This window comes from Monomorium pharaonis, chromosome 9 (assembly GCF_013373865.1).
Source record: "Monomorium pharaonis isolate MP-MQ-018 chromosome 9, ASM1337386v2, whole genome shotgun sequence".
In the NCBI taxonomy this organism is placed as follows: domain Eukaryota; kingdom Metazoa; phylum Arthropoda; class Insecta; order Hymenoptera; family Formicidae; genus Monomorium; species Monomorium pharaonis.
Window position 1 is genome coordinate 13,676,457 of NC_050475.1, and position 21,450 is coordinate 13,697,906.

The 21,450-nt window shown below is 41.4% G+C and overlaps 1 protein-coding gene and 1 long non-coding RNA gene across 4 annotated transcripts in view; both read right to left on the reverse strand.

Annotated features, from left to right (window-relative positions):
* The window catches only part of LOC105838187 (voltage-dependent calcium channel subunit alpha-2/delta-4), a 187,842-nt gene that overhangs the window by 114,239 nt on the left and 52,153 nt on the right, over positions 1 to 21,450 (reverse strand). The gene's annotated exons all lie outside the window — the stretch shown is intronic.
* LOC118647410 lies at positions 12,518 to 18,637 on the reverse strand. The gene is made up of 2 exons (XR_004964687.1): positions 14,513 to 18,637; positions 12,518 to 13,680 (listed from the first exon to the last, which is right to left on the reverse strand). It is a non-coding gene; the product is annotated as an uncharacterized LOC118647410 (long non-coding RNA).

Below are 21,450 nucleotides of genomic sequence, written 5' to 3' on the forward strand. Positions count from 1 at the left end.
TTTATCTCTGTCTTTTTTTTTTAATATAATTGGCTAAATTTATTAATTTCGTATTCATTTTTTTATGCGTTTATGTACTTGGTGTATCTTTTTTACCTTTGTAAGGTTTTTGATAAGATTTATTATCCTAAAAAAGATTAAAATGCATATTATGTTACGCAAAGTTTTAAAGCTCATAATGACCCATTTTATATACCAATTGTCTCATTATACGCCGCGCCGTATAAACATAGTAAGAAATAAAATGTTAATTTTAAAATTTGTTGCATGTCCTGGAAAGTACATTCTAAATTTTAAGTTAAAATTTGTCATTTATGATTTATGAACACATTAGAAATCTTAAGTAAATAACACAATATTTTACATTTATTGATGCCATTATAATTTTAAATGTAGTATAAAAATGACATATAAATTAATGAAAATCTACATGAAAGAGTTATAGTTATAGCAATTAAATTTTGACAGCTGTCAAACATTATCCAAAAAAATTATTTTTAAAAACCGTAAAAAAGGCTTTAATTGTGTGACTGTGTGTGTGTGTGTGTGTGTGTGTGTGTGTGTGTGTGTGTGTGTGTGTGTGTGTGTGTGTGTGTGTGTGTGTGTGTGTGTGTGTGTGTGTGTGTGTGTGTGTGTGTGTGTGTGTGTGTGTGTGTGTGTGTGTGTGTGTGTGTGTGTGTGTGTGTGTGTGTGTGAGGAAGAAGAAAGAGAAAAATACAAAGAAAAAATAAGTGGGAAACTCGGATAATAACGAAATACGGAATTGTATAATAATGTGTATATGTATGTATGTATTCTTATATGTATATACGAATTAGTTCTAATATTTAGAAAATGTAATATTACGTAATTAATATTATTAATTTTAAAGCTAAAAGGTCGTAGAATAATCAAAAGTGAGAGAGAAAGAGAGAGAGAGAGAATAAAAAACATGGTCATGAAAACTTTTATTAAAAAATATACATAAATTTTAAAAAGAAGTGCTTAACACTGTAAAATGTGATATTCAAACAAAATTATTTTTTTTTTTTAAGTTAAAAAAGGGCGCCAAGTATGTGTACTTCTTTAAGGAAAATACCATAAATGAAAGAACAAAAATTCGTTTTCTCTACAAAAATAATGATATAAAATAAATGCGCCAACTATAAGAACAGATATTTATGCAAAATTTATTTATTATTACTTTTCAATATTTTGTATATATTTCTTTCCCGTGGGTTGAGTGCCTAGCGGGCGCGTCTCCGGGTGGCGGATAGGAGGAAGCCCGGGTGAGAAACCTCGGTCCGGGCCTAAACCCCCGCGTGCCGGGGTGGACCGCCCGGGTAGTAACGGTTATAACCTGCCCCGGCGGGCGTAAAACCCTGCCCAGGGGGGGGGAAAGCCGATACCGCGGACCAACTCGACCCAAGCCAAGCTGGAAGCTATCGTGGCGAGGGCTGCGTGGCACTGGGGGAGCAGTGCCTTGAACGATGCCTCTGGGGAACCAGGCGAAACCCCAGAGTATTTAGCCTTACCCACGCATGCGGGGCTCTGCGTGGGTGGACCGTATGTTTCCCTAGCTGCTCGTGGGAACAAAATGGAAGACGAAATCAAACTTAAACTTAAACTCACTGAGGACACCCCAATGGAGGCTTCGCCCGAGGACTCCGGAAGGGTGGAAGAAGCAGGATCGGGAGCCGAACGGACCCCTGTGGGCACGGGAAGCACCGAGACTGCGGAGGGAGGGGTGGTTTCGAGTGCTGAGCGGGCCCCTAGGGGCACGGGAGGCACCGAAACCGCAACGGACGAACCGGCGAAGGAAGAGGATCTTTGCAAAAAGAAACTCTCCGGAGCCGCGAAGAGGAGGAGGGCTCGGGAGCGGAAGGGGGGGGGTCGGGACCAGGCTCAGGCCGGGACTGGGACTGGGCCCTCGCCGGCTGTTCCGGGGACCTCTTCTTCCTCGTCCTTGACTATCCCCCAGACGCCGATTGGGGGGCCTCCGGGGAACTCCGGCAATAAACGCCGGAAGGACCCTGATGGGACCCCGCAGTCGGCAGAAGGGGCGAAAAAGAAGCAGAGGGTCCAGGGGACCCATGCTTACGTCGACGCCGCGGACCCTCTGACGAGGGTGATTGTCGAGGAGGGGTACCCGGATGCTGCGATGACTGCTGAGCAGCTGTCGCAGCTGAGGGGTGCGGTCTTCAAGGAGATCCAGGGGATCCGAGAGGGTACCCTGCCCAGATTTGACAGCACCACTCTGAGAGGGGGGGCTGCGGTGGTGAGGTGCGCGGATGCGGAGTCCCTGAAATGGCTCGAGAGCCGGATCGGGGGCATCGTGCCGTGGGAGGGCGCCAAGCTTGGGGTGGCGGGACTGGAGGTGCTGCAAAAGCAGTACAGGGCTGCGGTGTGGGTCCCGGGACCTCCCGTGGGCGCGGCTGCGGTCCTGGGGCTGCTGGAGCGGCAGAATCCGGGGATCGTTACCTCAGGCTGGCGTGTCTATGCTGAGAATGTGGGGGCTACCTGCGAGGGTAGAAACCTCATTCTCGGCATCCCCCAGTCCAGCGTCAACAAACTTAAGGCGCTGGACTTTAGGCCCCATCTTGGGATGGACCGGGTCACTTTTAAAGTGACCGGTCCATCCCAAGAGGGGGCGGGAAAGGGTAGGGAGGGGCCCGATCCAAAGGTCTCGTCTTCGTAGTGGGCCTGACCGGGGTGGGCTTCACCCAAATCAACTTGCACCACAGCAAAGGAGCCTCGGCCGTTCTTGCCAGGCGCCAAGCTGGGGTGCACACAGCCATATCACTAGTACAAGAACCTTGGCTGGTCCGAGGCTGTATTAGGGGTCTGGCGGGGTGCGGTAGGCTGTTCAGGTCACCGCAAGAGGATCGGCCTAGGGCCTGTGTGGCCGTTAAAGGGCTGGAGAGCCAGCTATTGCCGGATTTCTGTTCCAGGGACTTGGTAGCAGTCGTGATAGAGGACACCAGCGGGACCGGGATCAAGACAAGGATGGTGGTGGCGTCGGGCTACTTCTCACACGAAGAGGACGATCCGCTGCCATCAGACCGGGTTGTACGACTGGTGGAGTTCTGCCAAAAGGAGCAACTCCCCCTCATATTGGGGTGCGATGCGAACGCGCACCACACGGTGTGGGGGAGCACGGACACCAACAGGAGAGGCGAAAAGCTGTTGGAATTTCTGGTGTCCACAGACCTAGAGATTCTCAACAGAGGCAAGGAGCCTACCTTCGTCACGGCAGTGAGAAGGGAGGTTCTGGACCTAACTATCTGTTCAAGACAGATAGCGCGGGAGGTGACCGGCTGGAGGGTCTCTGACGAGCCCTCATTGTCGGATCACAGACAGATCACCTTTAGGTTGGCTAAAGTGCAAGCGAAGGTAAGAACAGTGAGGGACCCGAGGAAGACGGACTGGGACTCGTTTCGAGAGGACCTGGCTGTCGGTCTTAGGGAGTTTCCCAAAAGACATGGGACCCCTCAAGAAATCGAGCTGTGCGTCGAGCATCTGCAGAGGGCTCTCGTCGGCAGCTTTGAGAACAACTGCCCAGAAAGGACAGTGAGAGATACTAAGGAAGTCGCCTGGTGGAACCCCAAGCTACAGGAGCTCAGAAGTGCTGCACGTCGTGCCTGGAACAGGGCCAGGAACACGGGCCGCCAGGCTGACTGGGACCTTCATCAAAGGGCTCAGAAGGCCTATAGAGACTCTGTGGTAAGGGCTAAAAAGGAGAGCTGGAGGAGATTCTGCGAGTCGGTGGAGGGGATACCTGAAGCCGCTAGGCTCGGCAGAGTCTTAGCCAGGGATCGGAACGCGGCTCTGGAGGCCATTCGGCTCGACGATGGGACGATGGCGTCTGGAGAGCGATGCCTGAATCACCTGCTGGAGTCGAACTTTCCGGGCTTCCGCGGAGGCCCGGAGGAAGACGTCCACCAGGGAAACTCAAATCTCCGTAGGGTACGAGGAGAGGACTGGTCTCTTGCGGCAAAAATCGTTGGGCCGAACAAGGTCAAATGGGCCGTAGGAGGTTTCAAGCCCTTTAAGTCGGCTGGGCCGGACCGGGTATTTCCGGCCCTTCTCCAGGAAGGGCTGGAGCAGATCACCGGGCCGCTCACGCGGACGCTAAGGGCTTGTTTGGCACTGGGCTATACACCTAGGGCTTGGAGGCAGGCGAGAGTTGTGTTCATTCCCAAAGCGGGAAGAACGGGCCACAGCTCCGCCAAGGATTTTCGTCCTATCAGCCTAACGTCTTTTCTTCTTAAGACGCTGGAAAGGCTGGTGGATGTCTACATACGCGACGTGGTTCTACTGCAGCACCCGCTGCATGGGAATCAGCACGCGTATCGCACGGGATACTCCACAGAATCGGCGCTTCACTCCGCTGTATCGTTTATCGAGGAGCAACTGGAGAGGAAGGGCTTCGTGGTTGGCACCTTTCTAGATATAGAAGGAGCTTTTAACAACACACCGCACGAGGTGGTGTGTGAGGAAGCTACTCGCAGAGGTGTGCCGGAAAGGATCGTGGATTGGATCAGAGGCATGCTTGGGCGACAGGTAACGGCCTCATTGGGAACAGTGAAGGTCAGTGGATGGGTGAAGAGAGGCTGCCCGCAAGGGGGAGTTCTCTCTCCACTATTATGGTGTCTGGTGGCGGATAGACTGCTCAGGACGCTGAACGAAAGGAGCTTCTTTACATTAGGATATGCGGATGATCTGGCTATCCTGATACGAGGACCCTTTTTGGAGACGCTTCTGGAGCTCACGCAGAGAGCCTTAGAGGTGATCGAGGAGTGGTGCGGCGAGACTGGTCTGGCGGTGAATCCACTGAAGACCGGGCTCGTAATCTTCACTCGCAGGTACAAGGTAGGCCCAGTGGAGGGGCCGGTCCTTGGGGGAACGAGATTAGTTCCAACCGTATCGACTAAATATCTGGGAGTGATCCTAGATAGGAAGCTGACATGGAAGGAACATCTCGAGAACCGTTGCAGGAGTGTGTGCTCCTACTTCTGGATATGCAGAAGGACATTCGGGCAGACCTGGGGTCTCAAACCAAAAATGGTCCACTGGATATACACGGCGATACTCAAACCTAGGCTGCTTTACGCGTCTGTCGTATGGTGGCCAAGGGTTTTGGGAAAGACCGCTAAGTTAGCGCTGGAGCACGTCAGAGCTCTAGTTTTAAGAGGGGCTCTGGGGGCCATGCGGACCACGCCGGTGGTGGCGATGGGAATGCTGCTTGGCGTCGAGCCCCTCGATCGGGTGGTAGTGGCGGCCGCGGCGACGGCGGCCTACCGCTTAAGGTGTGAATCAAGGTGGAAGGCAGGAGCCCTCCACACGAGATTTCCCGAAGGAATCCTATCGGGCACCATTTTTGCAATGGGACAGGATAGGAGGCCGGTGATTCGTACTTTCGAAAGAGGGTACAGGATAAGCTTCCCCGGGCGCTGGGAGTGGAACGGCTCTAAGGGACCGGTTCCTCGGGACGGGGACGTCTGGTTCACGGATGGCTCCAAAACGAGTGCGGGCTCTGGAGCTGGTCTTTACTGTCAGCGCGACCGGGCAGGAATCGTCGTTCCGCTTGGCGAGCACGCTACGGTTTTCCAGGCGGAGGTGTTAGCCATCATGAGATGTGCCCAGAACCTATTAGAGTCTGATAGGGTGAGAAGGCGCATCCGGATTTACTCGGACAGTCAGGCGGCGCTTAAGGCGCTTGAGGGTCCAAGAATTAACTCGCGGCTGGTCTGGGACTGCAAGTGCGTACTGGATGAGTTGGCGGAGAAGAATGATGTCGGCCTAGTATGGGTCCCTGGGCACGCAGGGATCAAGGGCAACGAAATGGCGGACCTGCTTGCTAAGGAGGCGGCCGAAACAAGACTGCTGGGACCTGAACCGGCTGTTGGGATCTCTTTCTGCCTAGGCAGGGGGAGAATCAGGGGCTGGCTCCGGGACCAGCATCTTGAACACTGGAAGAAAGAAACAGAGAGCAAATGCAGACAGGCTAGGGCCATGCTAGGGGAATGCCCTAGCGAGAACCTGGCCAGGAGCATAAGATCTCTAAGTAGGAGGGACGCCAGGCTCGCGACACAACTGCTCACGGGCCATGGGGATCTCAACTATCACCTGCACAAATTGGGCCGTAGTGATACGCCCAGCTGTAGGCTGTGCGGTGAGGAGGAGGAAACTAGCCTCCACATTCTTGGGAATTGCCCAGCACTGGTCGGACCAAGAGCACGCCTGCTGGGCTCAGGTTTTCTAGAACCGTACCAGGTGAGGCAGCTGCCTGTGGGGGATCTGCTCCGCTTTTGGAAGGAAGCGGGGCCCCGCTAGGGCAGCTGACAACGGGGAGGCACAATGGACTCGGTCTAAGTGCCAAAGTGGGCTTCGCAGGAGGACCGCCCCCGTCACTACTATTATTATTATTTATATATTTCTTTTATATATTTGAGAATTCTTTTGCAGAGTTAAAGTACACATATTAATATCAATCTGTGAATTGGATTTTATATCAAGAACGAAAAAAATGTTTTTCATATTGCTCTACTTATCGACTTTTTCCGAATCCGCACTCACACATACATAAAATTTTCAATTACATTATTCTCTTATACCAAAGCTTCTAGCTCATTTCTAAAAGCACATTATGATTCTTTTCTGTAATGACAACGGTACTTAACAGTTATTTTATACATATAGGGTTTTTAAAAGTTAGTGCTGCAGATGAAAGTCACGAGACGACTGTAATGACAAAAGTATAATTTTCTGTTTTTTTTTTCATTTTTTACATGAAATTGTAATTGGCTACTATTTGTTATTGTCTATACTTTAATTCTAAATAGGCCTAATTAAAAATAATAACGTTCAATCGGTAAAACAGACAACTCCAGCCCCCTTAAACGGGCTTAATGATTAAAATCAGTCAACGGGATTATAGTGCAATTAATGTGACTTGGGTTTTGTTTTACTATTTATCATCGGTTTTTATTTCACTATCTGTTTTATTATTGGTAACATTTCCATTTTTTAAATAATTTTTTAATAGATTTTATACAATTTTTTTTTAAGTCTTTTTTTAAGAATATTTGGCTAATTTTATTGATCTTATACCATTTTTGAATGCGTTATGTACTTAACATATTTTTTTTATCTTTGTAAAGTTTTTGATGATAGCTTATTTTTTTGTTATTTTATTTGTGCAAATAATTTCTATATTATATAACATTGGATTATTGTGTTTTAACGACCCGGGCACGCCAAGTTTCTGCTTCACTATAATCCTGTTGATTAATTTTAATTATTTAATCATTTAATTATTAAATGCGTTTGAGCGCTTTTTTGTAATATTGAAAAGTAATAATAAATAAATGAATTTTGTATAAATATTTGTTCTCATAGTTGGCACATTTACTTCATACCATTATTTTTGTAGAGAAAACAAATTTTTTGTCCTTTTATTTATGGTATTTTTCTTAAAGAAGCACATACGCACACACATTTAGCGCCTTTTTTTAATTAAAAAAAAGTAATTATATATACATATATAATTAGACAGGGTGGGAGGAAAAAAGGAAGAATTTTTATGAGGAAAGGGAATGGGGGGGTGGAGGAAGTGGAGAAGCTGAGAGAGGAAGGGGAATTAAGAGGAGAGGTTTTGGTGAAGAGAGAGAGGGATAAACAAAGGAAGGAAAGATGGGAGGGAATTAGGGAGTCAAAATATAATACGTGGTACTGAAGAGTGAAAGGGGAGGGAATTCCGGAATATTTGAAGAAGAATTGAGAGGAGAAAAGATGGCAGAGAGTGGCAAGGTATAGATTGGGGGGAGGGGCAATGAGAGGGGGAAAGTATTGGAAGGAGAAAACTGAAAGGGTGTGTAGGCTGTGTGGATGGGGGGAGGAGACGTTGGAGCATGTGTGGGAGGAATGTATGGATTGGGGGGTACAAAAAGGATGGCAAGAGATGGTGGACGAGATATTAGGGGAGGTGGGAGAAGGAGAGTGGTGGATGGAAAAATTGGATAGATTAAGGGATGATAGGAGGATAGTAAAGAAGGGGGAGGGAAGGGGCAGGGAAGAGAAAAAGGGACAGTGCATGTGGATGGATGATTGTAAAGCAAACGGAATGGTAGGAATGAACAGCGGAAGCGAAGGTCCACGTGTGAATGGGAGTGGATGTGTGAATGCTCTTTCTCTCTCTCAATTGAACGCATGTGTAAGTCAAGCGGCGAAATCTAGGTTAAGTTTAGCGAAGACTGATGTAAGAAAAAGCAAAGACTGATGTAAGCGGAGCGAAGGTTTGCTTGTACCCCGCAAGGGATAAGCAATAAACTTTATTATTATTATTATTATTATACATATATAATTATAATCATATTACTGTTATTAGGCTAATAATTTTATATATAGAGTGTCTTGCATAAGGTATGAAATAATTTATGGAAACAGATGGAATCAAGATGAACATAAAAGTTCATTATACTTTTTGGATATCTCCAATGATAGTCGAGATACTTTTCAAATTGTACGAATGGGAGGAAAACGCCGAGAAAAACGCTGAGCCGCTCGAGCACGGTCCACTGTGTCAAGCATTGGCTGTCGGCGACAGCTCGAGCGGCTCACCGCGTTCTTCGGTGTTTCTCTCCGGTTCTTCTCTCATTCATAAAATTTGAAAAATTAATATCTCGGCTAATATCATTAGAGATATCCAAAAACTATTGTGAACTTTTATGTTCACCTTGATCCCATCTATCTTTTCAAGCGCTGAGTCGCTCAATCTGCCGCCGGTAATAATGACACAATGGGCCGTGCTATATCTTGAACAGCTCAGCGTTTTTCTTGGCGTGCTCTTATTCGTACAATTTAAAAAATTAATATCTCGGCTATCATTAGAAATATCCAAAAACTATAATGGACTTTTATGTTCACCTTGATCTCGTCTATCTTCCCATGAAGTATTTCATACTTTATGCAAGACACCCTGTATATTTGCATTAACAAATATCTTTATCGCAGTTATAGCTTTAATATTCAGAGACTTATAATTTTATTAATTTTTTATCAATAACAATATTTACATTTACACATAGTATATTATATTATATGTTATTTATGTTATTATAATTTATTTATTATAGTTTTATTAATTTTATTATATTTTTTTGTGTACCAATATTTATTACTTACATTATGAAATAAGGGTAAACTTCCATATAGGTCGAAACTCCTTTTTTTTCAGCTACGTTTTCTTACGTATTTTGGCGTGCTAATTATGAGACACGGTAGTATCTCGCGTCAAGTAAACGCGTAGCGCAAGACTGCACCGTGTATTATATACGAGTACGCGACTTGCGAGCAATTATCAGATCTCAATAACGACTAAACTGATCGAGTTCTAACCAGACTCAATCAAAGGTTTGGGTTTGATTTGTATAAGAAAACTGTTTTTATTTTTACTCTACATGCCCTACAAGTTTTTATTGTCACGCAAAGACCGAATTTTAAATTTTTCATTTAAGATACGTCGTCGTCACTCTTTATTCTTTGTCCGGAACATGAAATCAACACTAGAGGGCATTAATATTTATCTGTGACAGGTCTCTTATAAAGTATTGATGTATACTATATATATGTTACGTCCAGCCTTATAGGATTTAACTCTTTATTTGGTAGGAAGGATATTTCGGGGAGAACAGGTAAGGCAGGGGAGACCATAACAAAACGTATAGAATTCCCATAGGCACACTGATTAAGAGAGGGTAGGTGCCTCGGGTCGAACGCACTTTTTATGATTCAAAAATATAGGTCAACGTGCCGACAGGCCTGCTATAACCCGTTTCAAGTCGTACGTCCGTCGGTCCAAGTTTCGAGTCAACGAATTGAATCGCTTTAACTCGGGATCGGACCAGATGCAGTCTTTGTTTGGGATGAGGAAAGGTCGTTATTGATTAAAATAAATGATGAAATTTATGTAACAAAAAAAAAACAACAAAGTATTTATTTTAAATTTTCCAAAATGTCATAAGAATATAAATAAGCGCTGAAGTCGTGATTTAACATAATTTGTTGGCTATGAATTTATAAAGATTAAATTACAAGAATGGTTCTAAATAAATTTTGCAAGAGTTTACACAGTTTAAAAATACGCAAAGGATTATAAAAATAGATTTTCGGTCGAGTTTACAAAAGTTTTAAAGTTCAACAGAAGATTATTAATAAAAATTAAAAAAAAATACACAAAGGTTATTAATATAAATTTCGAAAGTGTAAAACTAAGACAGCTGGACAGCTTTTTGCTTGTGAGTGACATTATATTTTAAGTAATTCGAGGAGGGAAGGTCGAGGAACACTAAGTTCTTCGAAGGTGGTAGCTGGAGAGGAGGGTCGAGGAACACTTTGTTCTTCGAAGGTGGTAGTTGGAGAGGAAGGTCGAGGAACACTAAGTTCTTCAAAGGTGGTAGCTGGAGAGGAGGGTCGAGGAATACTTTGTTCTTCGAAGGTGGTAGTTGAAGAGCAGGGTCAAGGAACACTAAGTGGGAAATTATTTACAAAATAATAGGAACGTGTCTTAAAAAATTAAAACGGAAGGGAGTAGATGAGTAACCTAAAAACAAAAGAAATTGTGGAATTTATTCATTAGTGGTTCTCGAACAAATCTGTCGTAATTGAAGGAATTTCTTGACCAGATGGAACGGCACTAAAGTTTACTTGCGCACTGATTCTACATGATTACTAACTAACTAACTCTCTTATTAACTGAATTGACTAAAAACTCTAAACGTAACTCTAAAAACTCTAAACGTAACTGAACTCACTACTCTCTTCAAGATTTGGTATTATATACACAGAGTCTTACAGGGGGAGGATCCAGATGTAGGTGGTTCAAATATTTTAATTAGTAGGACTCTTTTTCAGGATTGTATGATGGGTGAACTCTACGTTTTCTTATTAGAAAAATACATAGTTTTTCCTTTTTGACCAATCATACGTTGAGTCGAAAGTTTCTCTGTTTCCTCCCACATTCCTTTAATTTTAGCGAAGGAATGCGACCTATCGTAGGTTATCTTCCCTTTGGGTTTAAAAGATAAATAGTTCTTTATTGTGCTAGACGTGCTACGGTAGGATTTGCAGATTAAGGAAACGATTATTTATTTTGCTAATGTTTGGATTCTTTATTGCTCATTTTTTATGAGGAAACGTGAAACTTTTTTGTATTTCCACGTTCAGAATTTATTATTTGTTGACTTGATATTCAAAAGGAGTCGAAATTATCAACTTGATCATTTCGTCCATCCATGTTTGTCATCACGCATAAAAAAAAATTATCGGAGACTGTTGAAACAGAATTTCTTTTGTAAATTATTTGTTTCTTTGACGAAGGGAAATCGTGGAGTCTGCCGGACGTAACATCTATATTGATATGATAAATTGCTGTCATTCGTGATATGATGGTTTTTGACAGAATAAAAAATAAATATTAAGTGATATATCTGTAAATCGTACGGTTAATAATTTCTTATAAGAAGAAAAGTCTCGTAGATCCGATGATAAGTGTGCGTTCATAGTCGAATATATGCTTTGACGTTAGCAGACGAGTTCGCGGCGAGTTTCACATGATATATAAAGTTGACAAAAGTAATATAAGGAAAGAAGCTCTACAGGAAATTACAAAGCATGCAGTATCAGAAAGTTATATAGTAGCAAAAAATTTCACTATACTTTTAGTAAATTTTACTAATTTTACCAAAAATATAGTAAATTATCAATAATTATAATTAATAATAATTAATAATACTAATAATAATAATAATAATAATAATAATAATTATATAATAATTTTTTATTGCAAAAATATATAATATTCTAAATAAAATGCTTAATACTACAAAATGCGTGATATCCGAACACAATTACCCTTTAAAAAAAAAATAAAAAAGGCGCCAAGTGTGTGCGCCTAAAAAAAATTATTATATTAGGTAAATTGTCTTATTGTCCTATTGTTTTATTGTCTTCTCTACACAAATAATGATATAAAGTGCGACGTAGCTTTCCTTCGAGAACCGCCAGGTCCGAAGGGGCTGCGCCCAATTAAACGGTAACCTTTATTAATTTTAACGAGTAACGCTTTCTCAACGAAAATCGGTAGCTTACGGAAACGATATCTCCCCAATGGAACTTGAAGAAGTTCTCTCCCCAACGATATCGGTAACTCGCAAAACGGTATCTCTAAAGGCTCTCTCAACGGTATCGGTAACTCGCAAAAACGATATCTTTAAAATATCGCTCGAGAATGCTCTCTACACGATATCGGTAATTTGCGTAAACGGTATCTTCACAATAATATATATATTTTAGGCGCCAGGCGCGAATTTCCGCGCCACACAATACTTAACGATAATTCGATAGCCAAAGAGAAAGCGTTACTAATGCCGGTAGCTCTTTTATTCGAAGCGGTAGAGGGGCGTGGGTCTTAGATAAACGGGAGGTGTGGAGATTTCGGATCAAGGCAGGTCGCAGAATAGAATCGGTACTCAGATTTTAAATAAATAACACGGATCAAGATATATTTCTTAAGTGATTAAAGAATACGGTAACAACGGAAATAATTGACATTACTCAGAGTAGCGGAAACGCTAAATTCACAGATTTACGCGACGGAGACGAAAACAAGAATCTAGGAACAGAGCAAATGCGAAAACCTTAGAAAATCTACTATACGAGGCGGGAGACCGACGAGGCTCTCTGCTCGAACAACAACAAATATAGTAATTTACGGAAACAGTATTCGCGATAATAATAACTCTATTATTAACTAACGATGACTGTCGGTGCCGGCTTTGTCCGAGAGGGACGAACTTAATTAATCAATATTCGGGGCCGGTCGGTCCAATCCCTCGTGCGGTAACGAGACTCTACTCTTTAATTCGAGTGTCTCAAACGCAAAAGCAAACACAAAAACGGTAGCTGATGCCGAATTACCGGTAACACGACAAGAAACGGTATCCTTTATCCGGACCCGCACGAGAGTCGACCATTTTAACCGAATCTTAGGCAATTCCTGAGGGCTGCCGAGTGATGGCCTTACAATACAAGAGATCCTGGTCCACCAGAGTCGGTAACAAAAGGGCTGGTCCTCGTCGATACGCCTCGGTAAGCAGCTCACCGAACAGTGAGGAGCCCCGGTCCCACGCCGGCCGGCTCGAGCCGCCGCGCAGGCGCCTGCGCGCTTCGAATTTCGGTAGGTAGATCCGCACACTTCGCAGGATTCTCGATCCACCGCAGCGCCGCTTCATCTCTCGGAACTTTTCGGAATCTGCGCGTGTCGATTTTCAGATGCGAGATCTCTCTTGCCCTGCTGCTTCGGCTGATCCGGCTGGCCAGGCCGCGACCGAACCGATTTTGCTGGCGAACGGTTGGCACTGATACGGCCGCTTCCCCCGGTCTGCAGCCCGGTGGCGTGCCCTCAGCGTGATTTCTCCAGAGAATCGTCTTGTAATCATGCTGTAGGAGTCGGTACCCTCGTAGCTCAGGGACGGCAACGCGCAGCGGGGCCCGACGCACGACTCGGCGAGGAAACTCCCTGCGAGGCACCTCGTCCACTGTCGGTCGCCTGCGGCAAAACTCCCACGACGGCTGCTTCTCTTCCGTCTTCGATACACCTTTGGGATTGAGCCCACACTCGGCGCCTTATCTCTAGATAAACTAATAATTAAAAATGAAAAACGGTAGCGCGAAAGTTAGAAAGGAAGACAATAAACAATAAAGTCGTTTCCTCCTCGGCTCGGCAAGGAGTAGTCCCAGACTGACCCCCTCGGTCGGACTTACGCCCTTGTGATGAGCGCGGCCGGACGCGCCACGTCACAAAAGTAAATGCGCCAATTATAAGAATATTAATACAAAATTTATTTATTATAATTTTTTATTAAAATATTTAATAATAAACGGACTTGATGATCAAATAATTGAATGATTAAAATCAACTAACGGAATCGTCCCCGGGTGCTCGGTATCTTCGTCCGGGAGGCGGATTTCTCGATATCTCGTCTCGGTAATATACCCGCCACTCGGGGCTCTTGGTATGTTTAATCTCGGGGCACGGATCCCGGAAGTCTCACTCTCGCGTCGTCCCGGCGTCCCGCAGATTACAATTAATAGAACATTTACACGACTGTCGGCTTGACGGCTCTCGAGGGGAGAATTACAGAAAACGAGCGCTTAACTTATGAAACGGAGCCCGACACGGGTCCCGAATATGCTCGGTACCAAGGTCTGTAGATGAACGACGGGAGGGGAAGGAAGGTCATCGCATGAGCGCCATTTTTGAGTCATAAAGTGTAACTGTAGTGTTTGTTGTACGAGAGGAGTGAGAAAATGTATAACAATGGATGGAAAGACCTTCTTTCCCCTCCCGTCGTTCATCTACAGACCTTACTCGGTACTACTGAATTTACTCGCCGCGACCTTCTCTTACGGCGTCTATTAACTTCTTATGATCTCGCAATTCACGGTGGTACCGTACCGTCTCCGTTCTTACCGCGTGATCAAAGTGGTGGCCTTATAATTCTCGAGGACGTCGCTGGTAACCGTTGGTCCGCACCCTTAGTCGACTCGCCAAACAGTGACGAATTGTGAGCGGGCGCCGCGGACGCCAGTAGTGGCTTGCGCATCGATCGCGCTTCGATCTGCGCATACGGATCGCTAGTCGATGGGAGGCGTTTGCTCGTCCTGCAGGATCTCAGCGTCCGAGGGCGCCTCTGATCTTGACGCCGCGCAATTCGAAGGCTGCGGATTGTACGCCTCGATGGCCTTTCTCGCCATATTGGCTGCTGCTGGACCGGCTCGGGGTTGATCAGGCCCCGTCCGGCTTATTAGTCGAGGCCGTGACGATCGCTCCTGCTAGGGTTTCCTCCACCCTGGCCGACGGACGTAAGGGCGTACGCTCTTTCCCCGGCGTCGTTTTCGGCTGTACCTAGTTGCTGCTCCTTTCTCTACAAGAAGACATAGCGGCAATGTTTGTCCCACGACTTTCCTTACGTATCTCGGTATTGTACGTAGATACTTGACCTGATTCGCGGTCCTTCGGCTGCCCGGGGTCCCGCCGCTCGGTCGTCTAGGCTTCTCACTGACAGTCCCTCGACGGCTGCTCCGTAAATTACAAATGGTCATTCTGGCACACCACTCCACCCGCTCTCTGTCAAGATCTAATTTCTAAATTAAATTAGCCGGTAAAGGAAGGGGCCGCCGCTCCCCTCGAGATAAGGCGCGGCCCTAAATAACCTTTTCCGGCCGGGCCATTCCGGCCCTTGTGACGGACGAAAAACATCACGTCACAGTATATTCCTCCTATGTCAAAATTCAGGTAATCGGACGTGGCTTTTTTATACTATATTATACTTATTTTATTTTGAATTTTTTTGCGCTAATTTCTTTATTTCTGTTCTTTTTCGCAAAAAATTCTTTACACAATAAATATGTCTCGTAATAAACTACAATTGTTGCAAGCAAATTTGGAGATACTATTCGGAAATCTTATCAAATTATTATTATACACTGATGCAAAGAAACGGAACAAAAATTTTGACCGAATTTTTAGGCAATCTTTAAAGTGACATAACTTTGCAAAAAATTATCCAAATTGAATAAATTTTTTTTTGAAGGGAAAAGACTCTACTTTAAGAATCCCTAGTAAAAAAATTTGACTTGTTAAGTGTGATCTTTTTATTTCGCTTGAAAATCAAACATGTTTTATTAATTGAAAAAAATAAAAGTTTATTATTATTTTTTACAAGTTTTTCGTTAAAATCTTGTTAATATTTATCCAGAGTCTTAAAGTTTATTCTTTTCTAAGCAATTTAAAAAAACATGTTTTTAAATAAAATTTGAATTTTTATTTTTTATGTATGATTATGTGTATGTGTACTTGTATACACATAAACATAGGGGGGAATGTCGGTCATCAGGCAATGCCGGTCACTCGTTTACATAAACATACAACAGTTATATCAAACTTTTTTGTCTCTATCCGTTTACATACATGATTATCGAGTAATTTATTATGCCGTCCCTATTAAACCAACATAAATTAATAAAAATTTGGTAATTCTTATTTTACGCCCTTTTTCTTATAAGAATCGATGTACTTTTAATAAGGGTTTCGCAAAATTTTTAGTAGTTAAAATTACATTTAACCGTTCTTTATGACTTTTTTGGTTCTTTAGCTTCCATTTCGCCCATATTAAAACGATGACATCGTATAAATATATTATTATTTAATATAAATACACTTGGTTTTTGTTGGTGTCGCTTGCACAGGGAAATTGCAGTCGAATATAACCTGTTAACCATCGGTCACATGCCTGCAAACGTTGAGTGACAGCGTGAACATCACGATATGTATATACCTATATTTATACCACAAATTTGGTAGAATTTATCCAAACTCAGTGAGAAATGAATAATATACATGATTTACATAGAAAATATGTTCAATTTGATGGACATTTCAGTCTTGAAATAACGCCGGAATTTTATGTTAAAATTTCAATTTTTCTGTTAATCATTAATTGTAATTATATTTTCAATTTAAGATGCCTCGTTGTAGAGCAAGAAAAACAGAAAGAGGAAAATGGTCCTCAGACGAGCTCAGAGCAGCTATCGGAACAATAAAAGCTGGAATTTCCATTCGTCAGGCTGCGACTGCATCAAACATTCCCTTCAGCACTATCCAGCAGAGACTCAAGACAAGAGACAATTTCTCAAAGCCAAGAATGGGTCGAAAGCCTGTTTTTACAGCAGCCCAAGAAGCTGCGTTGCTAATACTTTAATAAAGTTAGCGAAAGTGTTCTACGGACAGACACCTTTTTAAGTGCGCTGCGCAGCATTTGAGTTTGCTGAACGCCACAACATCCCTAATAATTTTAATAAAGAAAAAAGATGTGCAGGCGTAGATTGGTTCTATGGATTCCAAGCTCGTAATCCCTCAATCCGCGTGAGGAAACCAGAGGCAACAAGCCTCAATCGTGTGACAGGATTCAATTCGGAGGCTGTAAAAATGTTTTTCGATAACCTGAGGCTCGTGATGGACAAATATAACTTCTTGCCATCCCAAATTTGGAATATAGACGAAACAGGAATTATAACAGTCCAACAGCCCCAAACTGTGATCGCTGTGAAAGGTCAGAAGAGACTTGGTGCTATGACCAATAGCGAACGAGGAAGAACAGTCACAGTCGTCTGTACACGGAAAAAAGTTTGACACTATTGCTGCATCATAGGTGGTAGTGCAGCGCCACCTCGCATTTAGGACTACCAGAGTGCCAGTTTTGGGTAACTGGCAGCACTAAGCGCCGGGAGAACTGTTCTCCCCACCCTGATGAGGCAACCACTGCACTTTAAGGTTAGGAATGCTGCGGTGCCAGATTGGGACAGCAGGGCTCCCAAACTGAGAGAGCTGCCGTGCCAAAGAGAAGTACAACAGCGCACTCTCATTTCGTACAGCTGTTACACTAGTTGGTGCTTCTGTAGTGCCAAACTTTTTTCCGTGTACTGTCAGCGCTGAGTTTTATTCCTCCAATGTTCATTTTTCTTCGTCAGAGAATAGCAGCTGGCTTATCAACTGATGGCTCTATCGGAGCAATTTATCATTGCTCGAAAAACGGTTGGACGACTGTGGAACTGTTCCTTGTATGGCTGAAGCACTTTGTGGAGAATTCAACATGTTCAAAAGAAAAGCAAGTCTTACTAGTTTTGGATAATCAGGCAAGTCATATTTCTCTAGAAGCCTATGAATTCTGTCGTGACCATGGCATAGTGATGGTTTCATTGCCTCCGCATACTTCACATCGACTTCAGCCATTAGATGTTACTTTTTTCGGTCCATTCAAAGCTGCGTTCCGCACGGAAAGTGATAATATGATGAAATCTAAGTCGCTGCGTAAAATCACTGAATATGATCTGGCTTCAGTTTTCAGAAAGCCTACGTAAAAGTTGCTTCAATTGAAAAACGGATTTCTGGATTTCGCTCGACTGGAATCTGTCCACTCAATCCAAATATAATTCTGCAAGAAGATTTCGTGGCTGCTTCGCCACTACGGTCAATAAATTCGAATCCACTCAGCAATGAAAACATCACACCGAAAATACTCCAACAAAAAGAGCCATCACAGACTGCTATTCACGACGATACCTTGATATCACCATCGATTATCGCAGATGCAGCATTCAATATCGATGAGCTTCCAATGTTTCTTGTAGATTCACGTGAAGAAACTTCGAGAAATTTTGGTCTTGGCAGAGAAAAAATTTTATTCGCTTATGTATCGACGAGCACAGCTGGTGAAGAGAAAATTTTATTTAATTGTGGATCGACGAGCACCATAACGGCTATAAATACGCTAAACACCAAGAGAACATCGCCGATTGTTGAACCTACTGTTTCCCCGCTGTCGAACATGAACGACATTGCACCCTGCCTGTTGCCGAAAGAAAATGTGATACCACAGAATTCTGTACTGAAAAGAGCTGGTCGGAAGAAACAGCAATCAATAACCAGTTCCCCCATGAGAGAAGAATTAGAAGTAAAGAAATAGAAGAAAATAATTAAGGAAGAAAAATTGCAGGTGAATCCAAAAGGAAATCGAGAACGGAACGAAGAAGAAAGAATAATGAAGAAAAAAGAACCGATTGAAAAAAGGCGGAGAGGAAGGCCGAAAAAAACGAAAGAGAAAGAGCAGGCGAAAGAAGAAGAGTAAAAGAAGCCAAAGAGACAAATTAATGAGACTGTAAAAGATGTAAAAAAAAGAAAGTTATAATACAAAGTTGCGCTATTGAAAGCATTTATCTTATTTTTCGTTTTTTGTTTGAGAGATATACTGCTACCTATCCTTTTCTAAAAAAGATATGTTATTTATTTATCGAATGTATCGAAGTCATCTCGAAAGTCTCGAAGAATTGTTGCCTTTAATCCGCGATGCTGATTGGTTCTTTCGCTGATCATTGAGCCGCATGCTTCGTAGTGTTTGACAGTTGTGTTTTCAAATCAAAATTGGTTATATCAAAAGTGTGTAAGTAATAAGGTAAGTAATAAAGAGATATATTAAGTAATAATATAATCTCTCTCTCTCGGAAATAACAATAATATCTTTAAAATTTTATAATCTTTTAGAAAAAAAGAAGGAAAGGAAATAGATTGGTAGGAGAAAGAGAGAGTTTCGACTTTTGTAGAAAGAAGAAGCAGAAAAGGAAACAGAAGGTGAAACAGCGACTTCTATAGAAAGAAGGAGCGGAAAAAGAGAGAGAGAAAGAGAGTGTAAGAAAGAAGAAAAAGAAAAGTGTTAAAGCATTAACAGTAAATATTATTGTATTGAGTATTTTATGTAGTTAGCAGCTCGCAATTACATATATTATGGCTAATTTTTTTTCTGTGTGTGTATATTTGTGTATGCGCGCGCGCGTGTGTGTGTGTAAAATTATGTAAATTTATAAATAATTACATAATATTATATAAAAATATATTTTATTAAAAATTATGATTTACTTAATTCTTTTAACTTTTTTAAAATAAATACATACATATGTGTGTGTGTGTGTATTTATAAAAAAAAAGTTTAAAAAAAATAAGTAAATAATTTTTATTAAAATATGTTTTTATATAATATTAAGATATATTAAGTAATAATGTAATATATATAGAAAATAACAATAATATCTTTAAAATTTTATAATCTTTTAGAAAAAAAGAAGGAAAGGAAATAGATTGGTAGGAGAAAGAGAGTTTCGACTTTTGTTGAAAAAAGAAGCAGAAAAGAAAACAGAAGGAGAAACAGCGACTTCTATAGAAAGAAGGAGCAGAAAAAGAGAAAGAGAGTATAAGAAAGAAGAAAAAGAAGAGTGTTAGAGCATTAACAGTAAATATTATTGTAAGTTAGCAGCTCGCAATTACATATATTATTGGCTATATTTTTTTCTGTGTGTGTATATTTGTGCGTGCGCGCGCGTGTGTGTGTGTGTAAAATTATGTAAATTTATAAATAATTACATAATATTATGTAAAAATATATTTTATTAAAAATTATTATTTACTTAATTCTTTTAACTTTTTTTAAATAAATACATACATATATGTGTGTGTGTGTATTTATAAAAAAAAGTTTAAAAAAAATAAGTAAATAATTTTTATTAAAATATGTTTTTATATAATATTATGTAATTATTTATAAACTTACACTTACACGTTTTTTATTCAAAATTGCAGAAGATAGAGGATAGATATAGACAACATAAAAATGTGATTAATAATTTGTGTTGAGAGAGAAAGAGAGAAAGAGAGAAAGAGAGAGAGGGAGAAAAGGAGAGTGAGAGAGCGTGAGATAAAAAAAAATAAAAAATAAAATTAAAAATAATTAAGTAAATAATAATTTTTTATAAAAATGTTTTTATATAATATTATGTAATTATTTATAAAATTATACTTACACGTTTTTTATTCAAAATTGCAGAAGATAAAGGATAGAGGATTAAAGAAAGAGAAAAAGATAAAGAAAGGAGAGAAAAAAAGAAAAGAGAGAAAAGATTCAAAAAGCATAATTCTTTTAAATTAATAAACATTAAGACATTTCATAAAAAAGCGGAGAGAAAAAAGGAAGAAAGACGAGATAGGTATTTAATAATTGTTTAAAAAACTGTAAAGCTTGATTTGTCAAAATTTTGAATTTTTAATGACTTAATTGCGTTTTTATTTTTAACATATATAAATGTTTTTATTTAAGGTTAAAGAAAATAAACATTATATTAAAAAAAGAAAAAAGAAATAGAGGAAGCAGAGAGTAAGAGAAGAAAAAAAGAAATATTAAAGAGGTATATACAGAAAATAGAAATAAAAATTTACATAATATTAATGAATGTCAGGGGTAGAAAATCAATATATCATTTGGTTGTAATTAACATTGACTCCAAACTGGTAGATATATTGATTTTCTTATAGCTGTTTCAAAATCAATTAATATAGCTAATACGGACGTAAAACCATATACACTGCAAAAAAATGTAATGTATCCAATGAGATATGTAGTTGAGGACTGCCTACTCATTGCAATACTATATGTTATATTAGCACTTAACAAATCAAACTTTCACCTAGGGATTCTCAAAGTAGTCTTTGCCCTTTAATTTAAAAAAAGTACATGTAATTTAGATAATTTTTCGCAAAGTTGCATCACTTTGAAGATTGCCTAAAAATCGGTCAAAACTTTTGTCTCGTTTTCTTTTGCGCCAGTGTTTATATAGATATTTATAAAAAATAAAAAGTTTAAAAAAAATGCAAGAATTAAGTGATAGGTAGAAGAAGAAGAGAAAGAGAGAGAGAGAGAGAGAGAGAAGGAAAGAGAGAGAGAGAGAGAGAGAGAGAGAAATTAAGTAAATTTGAAGATCTTATTAAGAGAGAAAAAGAGAGAGAGAGAGAGTGCGAGATTTCGG